The sequence below is a fragment of the Hibiscus syriacus genome, unplaced genomic scaffold (genome assembly GCF_006381635.1).
Source record: "Hibiscus syriacus cultivar Baekdansim isolate YM2019G1 unplaced genomic scaffold, ASM638163v2 tig00112490_pilon, whole genome shotgun sequence".
NCBI lineage: Eukaryota > Viridiplantae > Streptophyta > Magnoliopsida > Malvales > Malvaceae > Hibiscus > Hibiscus syriacus.
The window spans coordinates 175,641-186,992 of NW_024063343.1; the positions used below are offsets into that span (position 1 = coordinate 175,641).

General features: G+C 37.6%; 1 pseudogene; it reads right to left on the reverse strand.

The window, feature by feature from the left end:
• Window positions 1–1,093: 1,093 nt before the first annotated feature.
• Window positions 1,094–10,417, reverse strand: LOC120180106 (annotated as a pseudogene).
• Window positions 10,418–11,352: the final 935 nt, after the last annotated feature.

Sequence of the window (11,352 nt, forward strand, 5' to 3'; positions counted from 1 at the left end):
TTTATATCTTTATAAATAAGATATTTATTTACTTAGAAATATCAGAAAATGATTTCTAGTTGCTTTAAGACAGTCCTTTTTTCTTAATATTAAAAAATAAATAAATATTAATAAAACATTTCTCTAAAAATAAAAAAATTAAATTAAATTAATATATATAATTTATAAAAGTATGATATTTATTTATTTAAAAATATCAGAAAATAACATCTAGTTGTTTTAAGACTGCATTTTCTTTAATATTAATAAATAAATAAATAAATATTAATAATTTATGAAATTTATCAAATAATATTTACAAATATTTCATATGCATATATATATAGCATGACTAAAATAATATAATATTTAAAGTCAAATAATAATTTAAACATATTGAAAAATAAAGTACAATAAAAAAATAGAATAAAATGACCAAAATAAAATGAATTAAAAGCTTATAGTATTAAAATATAAATTATCTAAATTAATGGACATAATTCGAATCATTATAAAAATATAATTACTAATAATATATTTTAGCCATAAATATTAATACGAGATTAAAATGTAAAATGTCAAAACTTAAAACTATAATTCGAAATATTAATATAATATAGACATTAATAATGCAATTTAACCTTAACCTTAAATATATATATAATCAGTGGCGATAATATAAATAAAATAAAATTGAAATACCAAATTAAAAGACATATAAGTTGATTTTAGTAACCAAAATAGAATTTAATAAAATATGAGGTATTATGCATGTGGTTTACCCAAACATAATTTACACAAACGCCCCTCCCCCAAAACGACGTCGTATGAAGGAGGATATTTAATACCCAAATAACCGGCCCTAAAGGCCATTTCCTTTTATTTTTATTTTTCAACCTCTCTCTTAGTAAGAGAGAGGCTCTGCCTTCTCTCTAAAACCTTCCACCGGAGGTTAGCCGGCCACCGGCCGACGATTAAGTTCCGGCGCCGATCGCCACCGTCGACCACCGCTCATGGTGTCCAGAACTCCCAAATTACCCCAGAATAAAACCCTGAACCCCCAAGGCTGAATTCGACTTTAGTTTCCCCTAAAAAACTCCAGATCGGAGTAGATCTAGAGAAATACCTTCGAGTATTTCGAAGGTTTCGTCGGCGTGTAGCATCTCCGGTAACTCTCTCTCCTTTCTTTCTTTTGTTTTATGGATTTAGAGGTTTTAGTTGTTGGTATTTGTATCTTCTTCTCTGTTTTCCTTCTCGGTGGTTGTTGTGTTCTCTCTGTCTTTGTTGTTGTCGATCTCCCTCCTTCCTTTTCTTTGCAAGATTCGATGGCTTTTATAGCCTCGTCGGTGTCTTCTTCAGACCGTCTCATAAATGAAGTTTGGTGAGTTACCAAACTATGTGGTGACTCACAATAGAGTCTCGACGTGGGCGGCCATCTAGCCTTCTGGAAGCTTCGGCGACGAGGTGGAGTGGCAGTGAAGGTGTCGGCAGCATTTGGTTGGGTCACCTGACAGTGGAAACGTCGGCATCGACAACTGGAAGCTGAGGCAACGGCGGCGCTAGTTGAGATAGGGTTAAACCCTATCTACATTAAGGTTTGAGTCTTGTTGGGCCATCCGGGTTTTGAAAAATGGGCCATAGTTGGGCCTCCTCTTGGGCTTGTAATTATTTATTTATTATTAATAATAATAATATATAATAATAATAATAATAATAATATTTAATAATAATAAAAATGAAAATGAAAAAAATTAGTGTTTACACATAAGATCGACATATACGGTGCAGGCCTAGAAGTTATCTTCAGAATTAAAGAATCACTGAAACAATGATGATAGAATAAATGTGTTCCGCAAAGGAATTTTTATTATGTAATTTCTGGTTTTTCAACCTGAGACATCCGAGGCCTTGTATGAGGATCCCGCCTGATGCACAAGGAGGCGCATTGCAGCATGCCGTAAACCTCTTGCTCGGCATAGCTGTTCCCCAGGCGGGGGTCGACGAGTTCGCGTATGGCATGACGTTCTAGTAATGGGCGTGCCTGCTCCAAAATAGAATCGATGAGAAAATTAATGCGGTCAATTTCTACGAGTTTGTAATCTAAAATAATCAAACCCTCACCCATTCAGTGAGGCAATGCTGTCCCTTAGGCCGCTTTGTGCATATTCTGGAGCTAAGTACCTACCAAGAAGGGTGTTTTCTTTATTAAGTTTGTCCTTGCTAGATAATAAAGTACCAAGGAATTAAAAAGCAATCGAGTATCCGAATCGTCCAATCACTCTAGTTTCCACTCCTCTGTCTCCATCTGGCTGCCACTTGCCAACCCGAAATCTCCGACCTATATGGTCAAGATAGTTCACAGTTTTCCATATGATATATGTGCCCAAAGTTTGATACAAAAAGGAGGCCATTAGACTTGAATGAGCTGAGCATGAAGAACAAACAGCTGATCAAGAGAAAATTAAAACTTTACTGACAAAAAGCTTAGAAGATTCGACATACTAAAGGTTCAAAATCGTGGGTAACGAGGATATTGTTGGGCCGCATATCACGGTGTACAATACAACCAACTCTACATTCTTCATGAAGGTGTCTCAATCCTCTGGCTGCTCCAACAGCAATCTTTTTTCGTGCAGACCATCGCAATGTATCATGATTATTCCCTGAAAAATTCCCATATCTCAATTAAGTTACGTATTTGAAGAAATGATCAATGATCATGAAGGACAAGGTACATATCAGACTCACAGACAGCTTGCTCACGTTTGAGGACTAAGCAGCATTTTTCATTAAAGACAGTTTTGATCGTGATTGTATACATTTCAACCAAATTTATCCATCGATTAAATGTTGTATACAATGTCATGACTTAAGGACATTCCAGTGAACTCATGTTAGTCAATCAAATGACGGTTTCAAAGTCAATGGGATAGAGTGAATTAGGATAGAAGTTCCATTATAGCTAGTTGCTTGCATAGCAGTTCCATGATCAAGATCAGCAAGCAATAAAGTGAATTAGGATAGAAGTGAACTTACCATAAAGATGAGAATCCAGAGACCCATTGCAAACATACTCGTAAACTAACAATCTTTTTCCATCCTCAATGCAGTATCCGATCAGCATTACAACATTCCGATGCTGTGCACAACTTAACACCTCAACTTCTGAGCAAAATTCTAGGTCACCTTGAGAGCTAGCCAACTTATATTGCTTCACAGCAATCACCTGACCATCTGGTAAGATCCCTCTATGAACAGACCCAAACCCGCCTTCAGCCAAGAAGTTCGATTGCGAAAAGCCATTTGTTGCACGTTCCAGTTCAGAATAAGCGAACCACCATGGAGGGTGCCCAAACACGGGTTCTTTGTGCTGACATATTGAACATAAAGGAGGAGGCCCAGGAGGAGCATTCCTTGGGAGTGAGATAGCTTCCCTCACACTTTTGCTGACCTTCAGATCAAGCCTATAGTTAAGGACCCCGACATCAGGTTCTCTATTCAATGTAGAGAATTTATCCAACAAAATGTTACATGTTGAAGTTAGAGATGAATCGTTCATTCTCTGTAAATCCTTGACAAGAAGCTTAGAGTCGGTGCTAGAACTACGAATGTCAGACCTCCATGGAGAGAAATAGGATCTGGTTTTATGAGGATCTAGCTCACTTTCAGAGTCCGAATCAGATTCAAACAGAATCTCTCTTTCCTCGGTGATAAATGAATAATCTTTTTCAAACTTTCATATACCCCAGGGAGCAACAATGGTGATGCACCTGGATCTGAGCCTGATATTGATGAAGTTCCGATATCAGTAGTGGTCAGGGATGAGTCGCGCTCAGGAGTACTAACCGGAGTCACAAAAGGCCCTTTAGTTTCATCTAGTAGATCGTGCTTGCTTTTCCTACGTTTAGGATATGTTTCTGATTCAAACGATAATGGACAAGCCACTTGAGGCGCCATGTTCGGTGATCCAACCAAATTTAACCGAAGAACCTTCGGCTGAGATCGCTTCATGACCACAAGATTGCATTGCAGCTCTTCCAGGCAATATTTCTTCTCTTGTTTTAAGTGTCTGCGCAAGGAATCAAAAACAACAACAATCACAATTAATTGAACAAAAATATAAGAATTGAAAGGAAACCAAAGTAAACGAAGTCACAGAACATGATAATGTTGTCCTTTAAACAAATGAGTTAACTAAGACTTTTGTGTAATTTGCATAGTCACATAAGGCTAAAAAAGGATTCCTTGAGCTAAAGAACTGAATAGCGAATGTCATAAATCATGCAAGAGAACAAAGTTTACATTTTATGTATTACTTATCCAATATAACCCAGTTCGATTGAGCTTTCTTGGCCTTGGTAGCGACTACTCCGTACGCTGATCCAGGAACAATTTTTATCCTGACTTTTACCTGTAAACATAACTTAAAAACTGAATTCCAAGAACAAAGAATTTAACAACCAAAGAAGCATCTGAAAAATAACGTAATCCACAAACCTGGTCGGGATCATAAACATCTTTCAACTGAAAAATCATTTGGGAGCATGAATCTGCAAGATCTTGTTTTGCATTCAAATTAGTAGCTCCCGAGAGAGACTTCCAATGACCAGTGGCACAATCACTGGTAAATCTTGAAATTCCCTATATTCTTTTACCTGAGAATGCATGAGGCTATCATCAGCAAACAACACGAAGCCAATAGTAAGTATAACAAGGCAGTAGGCCGTAATGATCATATATTACCGAATCCATAATAGAGTATTACCAGTTTATGATTTATGTGTCAACAAACACCCCAAGTATTCAGCAATATCACCACAAGCTCAGTAAAATCTATTCAAGTGTCTTAAGTGTTGGGGAAAACGGGTTATTTCCCACACGAACGTAGTTTTAAAATTGACCTAAAATGTCAAGATTAAAACCACCAAAGGTTGCACAGCGGATAAACCTGTCAAACTATTGAATATTGAAACACAATGGAAAAGAACCGAATAAAAAATAATAAAGGAGAGAACACACACCAAATTTATGAGGTTCGACGAGAATATCGTCTACTCCTCGGGCACCACACCGGATGATAACTTCACTATATCGCCAATATTACAACAAATGGAATTCTTTGGAATTCTCAAAGTGGGAGAATGAAGAATACAAGAGGAAGAGAGAACTTGTTTTTGGGATGATTTCTAATGGAAATACTTAGGCCTATTTATAGTTGAGTTTCAAGAACAATATGTTCAAAGTTTGGCCACCTACCAAAGAATTTTCCAATGTGTACAAGTTAGCCACCAAATATGAAATTCACATGTTCAAAGTTTGGCAACCAACCAAGATGAAATTTCTAATAAGTTGGCCACCAACCAAGATGAAATTTCCAACTTGCCAACTTAATTTCTAGATAAATCTAACAAATCTCCACCTTGGCTTGAAATTACCAAGCCTACTCAACTTCTTCAACTCCCCAAATTTGTAGTGCCTCTAATTGCGCTCACAAGAGCCACACACCCGAAGGTGTTCATACTTTCAGGATGTTAATCAAGTTCAAACAATGATTGAACTTGATTACTGTTACCACCTTGGTCATCATATCTGCAGGATTTTCTGATGTCGCAATTTTCTGAAGTAGAATCTTTCCTTCTTCAAAGATCTCCCGCACAAAGTGATACCTCACGTCGATATGCTTAGTCCTTGAATGGTAGACTTGATTTTTCGCTAAGTGGATAGCACTCTGACTGTCACAATAGAGACAATGTGACTTTGAACAACTCCCAAGTCTTCCATCAACCCGTTAAGCCAAATTGCTTCCTTTACAGCCTCTGAAACGGCCATGTATTCTACCTCTGTAGTAGACAAGGCCACTATAGATTGCAATGTAGAATTCCAACTTATTGGGGCTTTAGCAAGAGTAAACAAATACCCAGTAGTTGATCGACGCTTATCCAAATCACCAGCATAATCGGAATCAGCATATCCAACCATACACTGACCAAGTGTTTCATCATGTTCAAAAACTAAACCAACATCCACAGTTTGTTGGAGATACCGTAGAATCCATTTCACAGCTTGCCAATGTCCTTCTCCAGGATCATGCATGTACCTGCTCACAACTCCAACTGCTTGTGAAATGTCAGGATGCGTACACACCATTGCATACATCAAGCTCCCAACTGCATTAGCATATGGAACTTTTGACATATACACTTGTTCTTCGTTAGTTTTAGGAGATAATTGAGAACTAAGTTTCAAATGAGAAGCCAATGAGATACTTACATGTTTGGTATTTTCATTCATGCCAAAACATTGTAATACCTTTCTCAGATACTGCTTCTGTGTTAAACAAAGCTTCCCTCTCTGTCTATCTCTGCTTAGCTCCATACCAAGAATCTTCTTGGCCTCACCTAGATCTTTCATCTCAAACTCTTGATTCAACTGAGCCTTTAATTTGTCTATCTCCTTTTGACTCTTCGAAGCGATCAACATATCGTCAACGTACAAGAGAAGATAAATGAAAGATCCATCTTTAAGCTTTTGCAAATACACACAATGATCATATTTGCTTCTAGTATACTTTTGCCTCCTCATAAAGCTATCAAATCGCTTGTACCACTGCCTCGGAGATTGCTTCAATCCATATAGCGATTTGTTCAGCTTACAAACCCCATTCTCACGACCACCATCTTGTATCCTTCTGGCTGTGTCAGTCGATTCCCTCCTTTTGAGCGTAGCCTTTAGCTACAAACCATGCCTTGTAGCGAACATCTTTCTTGTTATGAGATCCATATTTCTTTACAAATACCCACTTGCATCCAATGCCTCTTTTACCTTTCGGTAATTGTGCCAGTTTCCAAGTGTCGTTCTTTTGGAGAGATTGCATTTCTTCATCCATGGAACTTTTCCACTTATCACTTTCCAAGCTTTGTATTGCTTCTTGGTAAGTGATAGGGATATCATCATCAACAACTGGAAGAGCATAGGCCACCATATCAACAAATCGAGCAGTTTTACAAATTTCTCTCCTTTTCCTTGTAACTGCAAGTGTTTCTGGTGTCTCCAATGGTTCTTGGGTTTGAACCTCTTAATCTTCTGATTCTTCTATTGGTTGAAGAATCAGCTGCATCAACTTCTGGATCATCATCTGCTGAAACTCCACCTGTTTTAGAGTATGCTCCACCTGCTGCGGAGTACTACTTGTCTGGACAGCTTCACTTGTTACCTTCTTTACTAGGATAGATTCATCAAAGGTAACATCTCTGCTACAAATTATCTTCTTGGTGTCTAAACACCAAAGGCGGAATCCCTTCACTCCATGGTGATTCCCATAAGAGAGCCTTCTTTCTCTCGGATCAAGCTTGGATTCCTTCACATGATAATAAGCAGTGGATCCAAATACATGTAAGGAATCATAATCAGTAGTAGGTTTTCCAGACCATACCTCCAATGGTGTTTTTCCTCCTATCGCTGATGACGGCAGACAATTAATGAGATGGCCAGCATATGTCACAGCCTCAGCCCAAAATGCCTTGCCTAACCCAGCATTAGACAATATACATCGAACTTTCTCCAATAGTGTTCGATTCATACGCTCTGCCACCCTATTCTGTTGTGGTGTATATCTAACAGTGAAGTGTCGAACAATACCATACTCATGGCAAACGTCAAAGAATGGGTCACTTTTATATTCCCCTCCATTGTCCGTCCTAAGACGTTTGATCTTTCTACCAGTCTGGTTCTCGATCATATTTTTCCATTTCAGGAAAATTTGAAGCACTTCATCTTTAGACTTCATCGGATACACCCAAACTCTTCTGGAAAAGTCATCTACAAAAGTTACAAAATAATGGTTTCCTCCCAAAGATGATGTCTTTGAAGGACCCCATACATCTGAGTGAATATAATCTACAATACCTTTTGTATTATGTATAATGGTGTCAAACTTCACTCTCTTCTGTTTTCCCATAACACAATGCTCGCAAAAGTTCAATTTGCAAGCCTTTGCACCTTTCAACAATCCTTTCTTTGCCAGAATTTGCAAGGATTTATCTCCAGCATGTCCCAACCGTATATGCCACAACTGGGTTGCGTCCAAATCATCACCTCCAGAAGCTGCTGCAACTGCTCCAATAATTGTACTACCTTGGTAGTAATAAAAATTATTTTTCCTAATGCCCTTCATTATCACAAGTGCGCCATATGTGACTTTTAAAACTCCGTCTCTCATAGTGACTACTGAGCCTTTGGATTCTAAGGCTCCCAACGAGATGAGATTTTTCTTCAAACTGGGCACGTATCGGACATCCGTCAAAACTCTGGTTGATCCATCTTGATTCTTCAATTGAATTGAACCTATCCCAACAGTTTTATAGGCATTGTCATTTCCCATATAAACAACTCCTGCATTTAGTTCCACTAAATCGGAGAACCACTCTCGATTAGGGGACATATGATAGGTGCAACCCGATTCTAATATCCACTCATCGGAATGGAATGTTGTTGATGAAGCAACCAATGATATGTCAGAGTCATGTGCATCATGCTCTGCAACACATGCATCTGGAGCAGCTTTTCCTTTCTTCTTCAGCTTCGGACAATCTTTCTTCCAATGGCCTTTCTCATGACAAAAGGCACATTCATCTTTTCCCAGTCTGGACTTCGACTTTGATCTCCCTCTCCACTTTGGCTTTTGACTTTTCGAGCGACCTCTTGCCACCATGGCCTCTGCTGCTTCGTACTTGCTCTCCTTCTTGGTTTTCTTCCTGAGTTCATAACTATACAAAGCAGCAGTTACATCTTTAGGGTAACATTATCCTTACCATGAAGTAACGTTGTCTCAAGGTACTCAAATTCATCTGGAAGAGATGACAACAACATCAAAGCCAAATCTTCATCTTTGAAGGTTTCATCCATGCCCAATAAGTCTTCCACTAGCTCATTGAACGCAGTGATGTGTTCATTCATACTGGTGCCTGGTTGATAATCAAATCTGAACAATCGTTTCTTCATGTGGAGACGATTCTGAGAGCTTTTCTTCAGGAATTTTTCCTCCAAAGCTTTCCACATCTTACTTGCAGAAGTCTCGTTCTTGTAGCCATACTTCTGCTCCCTGGAAAGACAAGATCGAATCGTACTGCACGCCAAACGATTGATTGTTCCCCATTCTTTCTCCTCTATATATTTGGACTTTTCTTCCTCAATGGAGATGTCTAGACCTTGTTGGAATAAAGCATCTAACACCTCGCCTTGCCACATGCCAAAATGACCGGATCCATCGAACAACTCCATCGAGAAATTTGCATTTGACATCACCCTCCTCACCAGTCCAGATGAAGAGCTTGATGTCTCAACTGATCCGTATTTTGACATTTTAATTCTAATGAACAATATTCAATATCACGAACTGTATCTTTTCAGCAACGGAACCACCAGGATAACCTCAACCGAAGCTCTGATGCCAATTGTTGGGGGAAAACGGGTTATTTCCCACACGAACATAGTTTTAAAATTGACCTAAAATGTCAAGATTAAAACCACCAAAGGTTACACAGCGGATAAACCTGTCAAACTATTGAATATTGAAACACAATGGAAAAGAACCGAATAAAAACAATAAAGGAGAGAACACACCAAATTTACGAGGTTCGACGAGAATATCGTCTACTCCTCGGGCACCACACCGGATGATAACTTCATTATATCGCCAATATTACAACAAATGGAATTCTTTGGAATTCCCAAAGTGAGAGAATAAATAATACAAGAGGAAGAGAGAACTTGTTTTTGGGATGATTTCTAATAGAAATACTTAGGCTTTTTATAGTTGAGTTTCAAACAATATGTTCAAAGTTTGGCCACCTACCAAAGAATTTCCAATGTGTACAAGTTAGCCACCAAATATGAAATTCACATGTTCAAAGTTTGGCCACCAACCAAGATGAAATTTCTAATAAGTTGGCCACCAACCAAGATGAAATTTCCAACTTGCCAACTTAATTTCTAGACAAATCTAACATTAAGGCTCAATTTCATTTTCCATAGCAGTCATGTACATAGATGGACAAAGTAAGTTCTCCTAAACTTTTCTTCCTAATAGATTTAAAGGCAATCCCCCAAATCTACTCAATGATTTCAATCATCATACAAAAATGTAAAGAGAGGAACAAAATCCTAATAGATTTAAAGGCAATCCCCCAAATCTACTCAATGATTTCAATCATCATACAAAAATGTAAAGAGAGGAACAAATAAAAGTGAGAAGATAAAGAGAAAAAAGCAAGTTACTTGAGGACTGGACATGAATAACCACAAGCAGCTTAATGCAATCCCCAGGCTGAACAACATGAGTCAAAGCCCAGACCAGAACAGTCCTTGGGATCTCCCTTTCTGCTTTAACAGCCACCACCACCACTTTACTTACCAAATCTGAGCTACCCTTCTGTTTCATCTCCAAAACTCAGCTACAAACTAAACCCCTAAACACCTTCCAAAGACCCCATAATCAAAACCCAGACAAACAAAGCTCTTGATGAAAAAAAGATTGGATTTCCCCCCTGATTCACAATACCCAAGATGCTCTTTCTTCGCTCTCTTTCCAGCAGATGAGTCTGGTTTCAAAATAATAATAATAAAAGAGTAGCAGACAGGGACGTACACTTCAAGGTGATTTCAAGGCAAAGCTTCTTTCTCATAAAAAGGACGTGGCAAAACTGTAATAACCGAGCTACAAGCCCCCTCCCCCTGTGTCCTTTCTCTCTCTTAAAAGACAGCTTTGCCTGCTTTGGATGGAGTAGATGAACAAGTAAACATCAGTTATTGTAACTTGTAGGAACAAGCTCAGCTTTCTTTCACATAAACTGAGGCTGCCTTCTTTTGGTTCATGTAAACTGCTTGAGCTCTTTTTGCTTTTGCAAAAGAATTCGATTCTTAGTGCAACAAAGCGGTTGGCCTAATTTAGAAGCCTTTCTTGTCAACTTTGTCGATGTTTATACATATTTATCCTCTACCTTTCAACAAAATTACAAATATATAGATCAGATCCACTTATAATTAATGTATATATTTGAGTTTTATATATTTTAGCATTGTTAGATGAGTAGAAATGTTGATTAACTTTTTAATTTTTTTCAATTAATATATTTGCATAAAAAATATATAATTAACAACAAAATCAAGAGAAATAAAATTAAAATAAATCAAAACTTGAAGGTCTAAATAAGTATTATCGTAATATATCTTTTAATAATAGAAAATTTGGGAATAGAAAATTTGGAGGCAGCCCCTAAAACTTCTCTCTTCCTCTCTTTCTCGTTCTGTCTTTTTCTCTCTAATTTACTATTTATATAATAAATATTATTATTTGATATGTAACATGTAATTCAC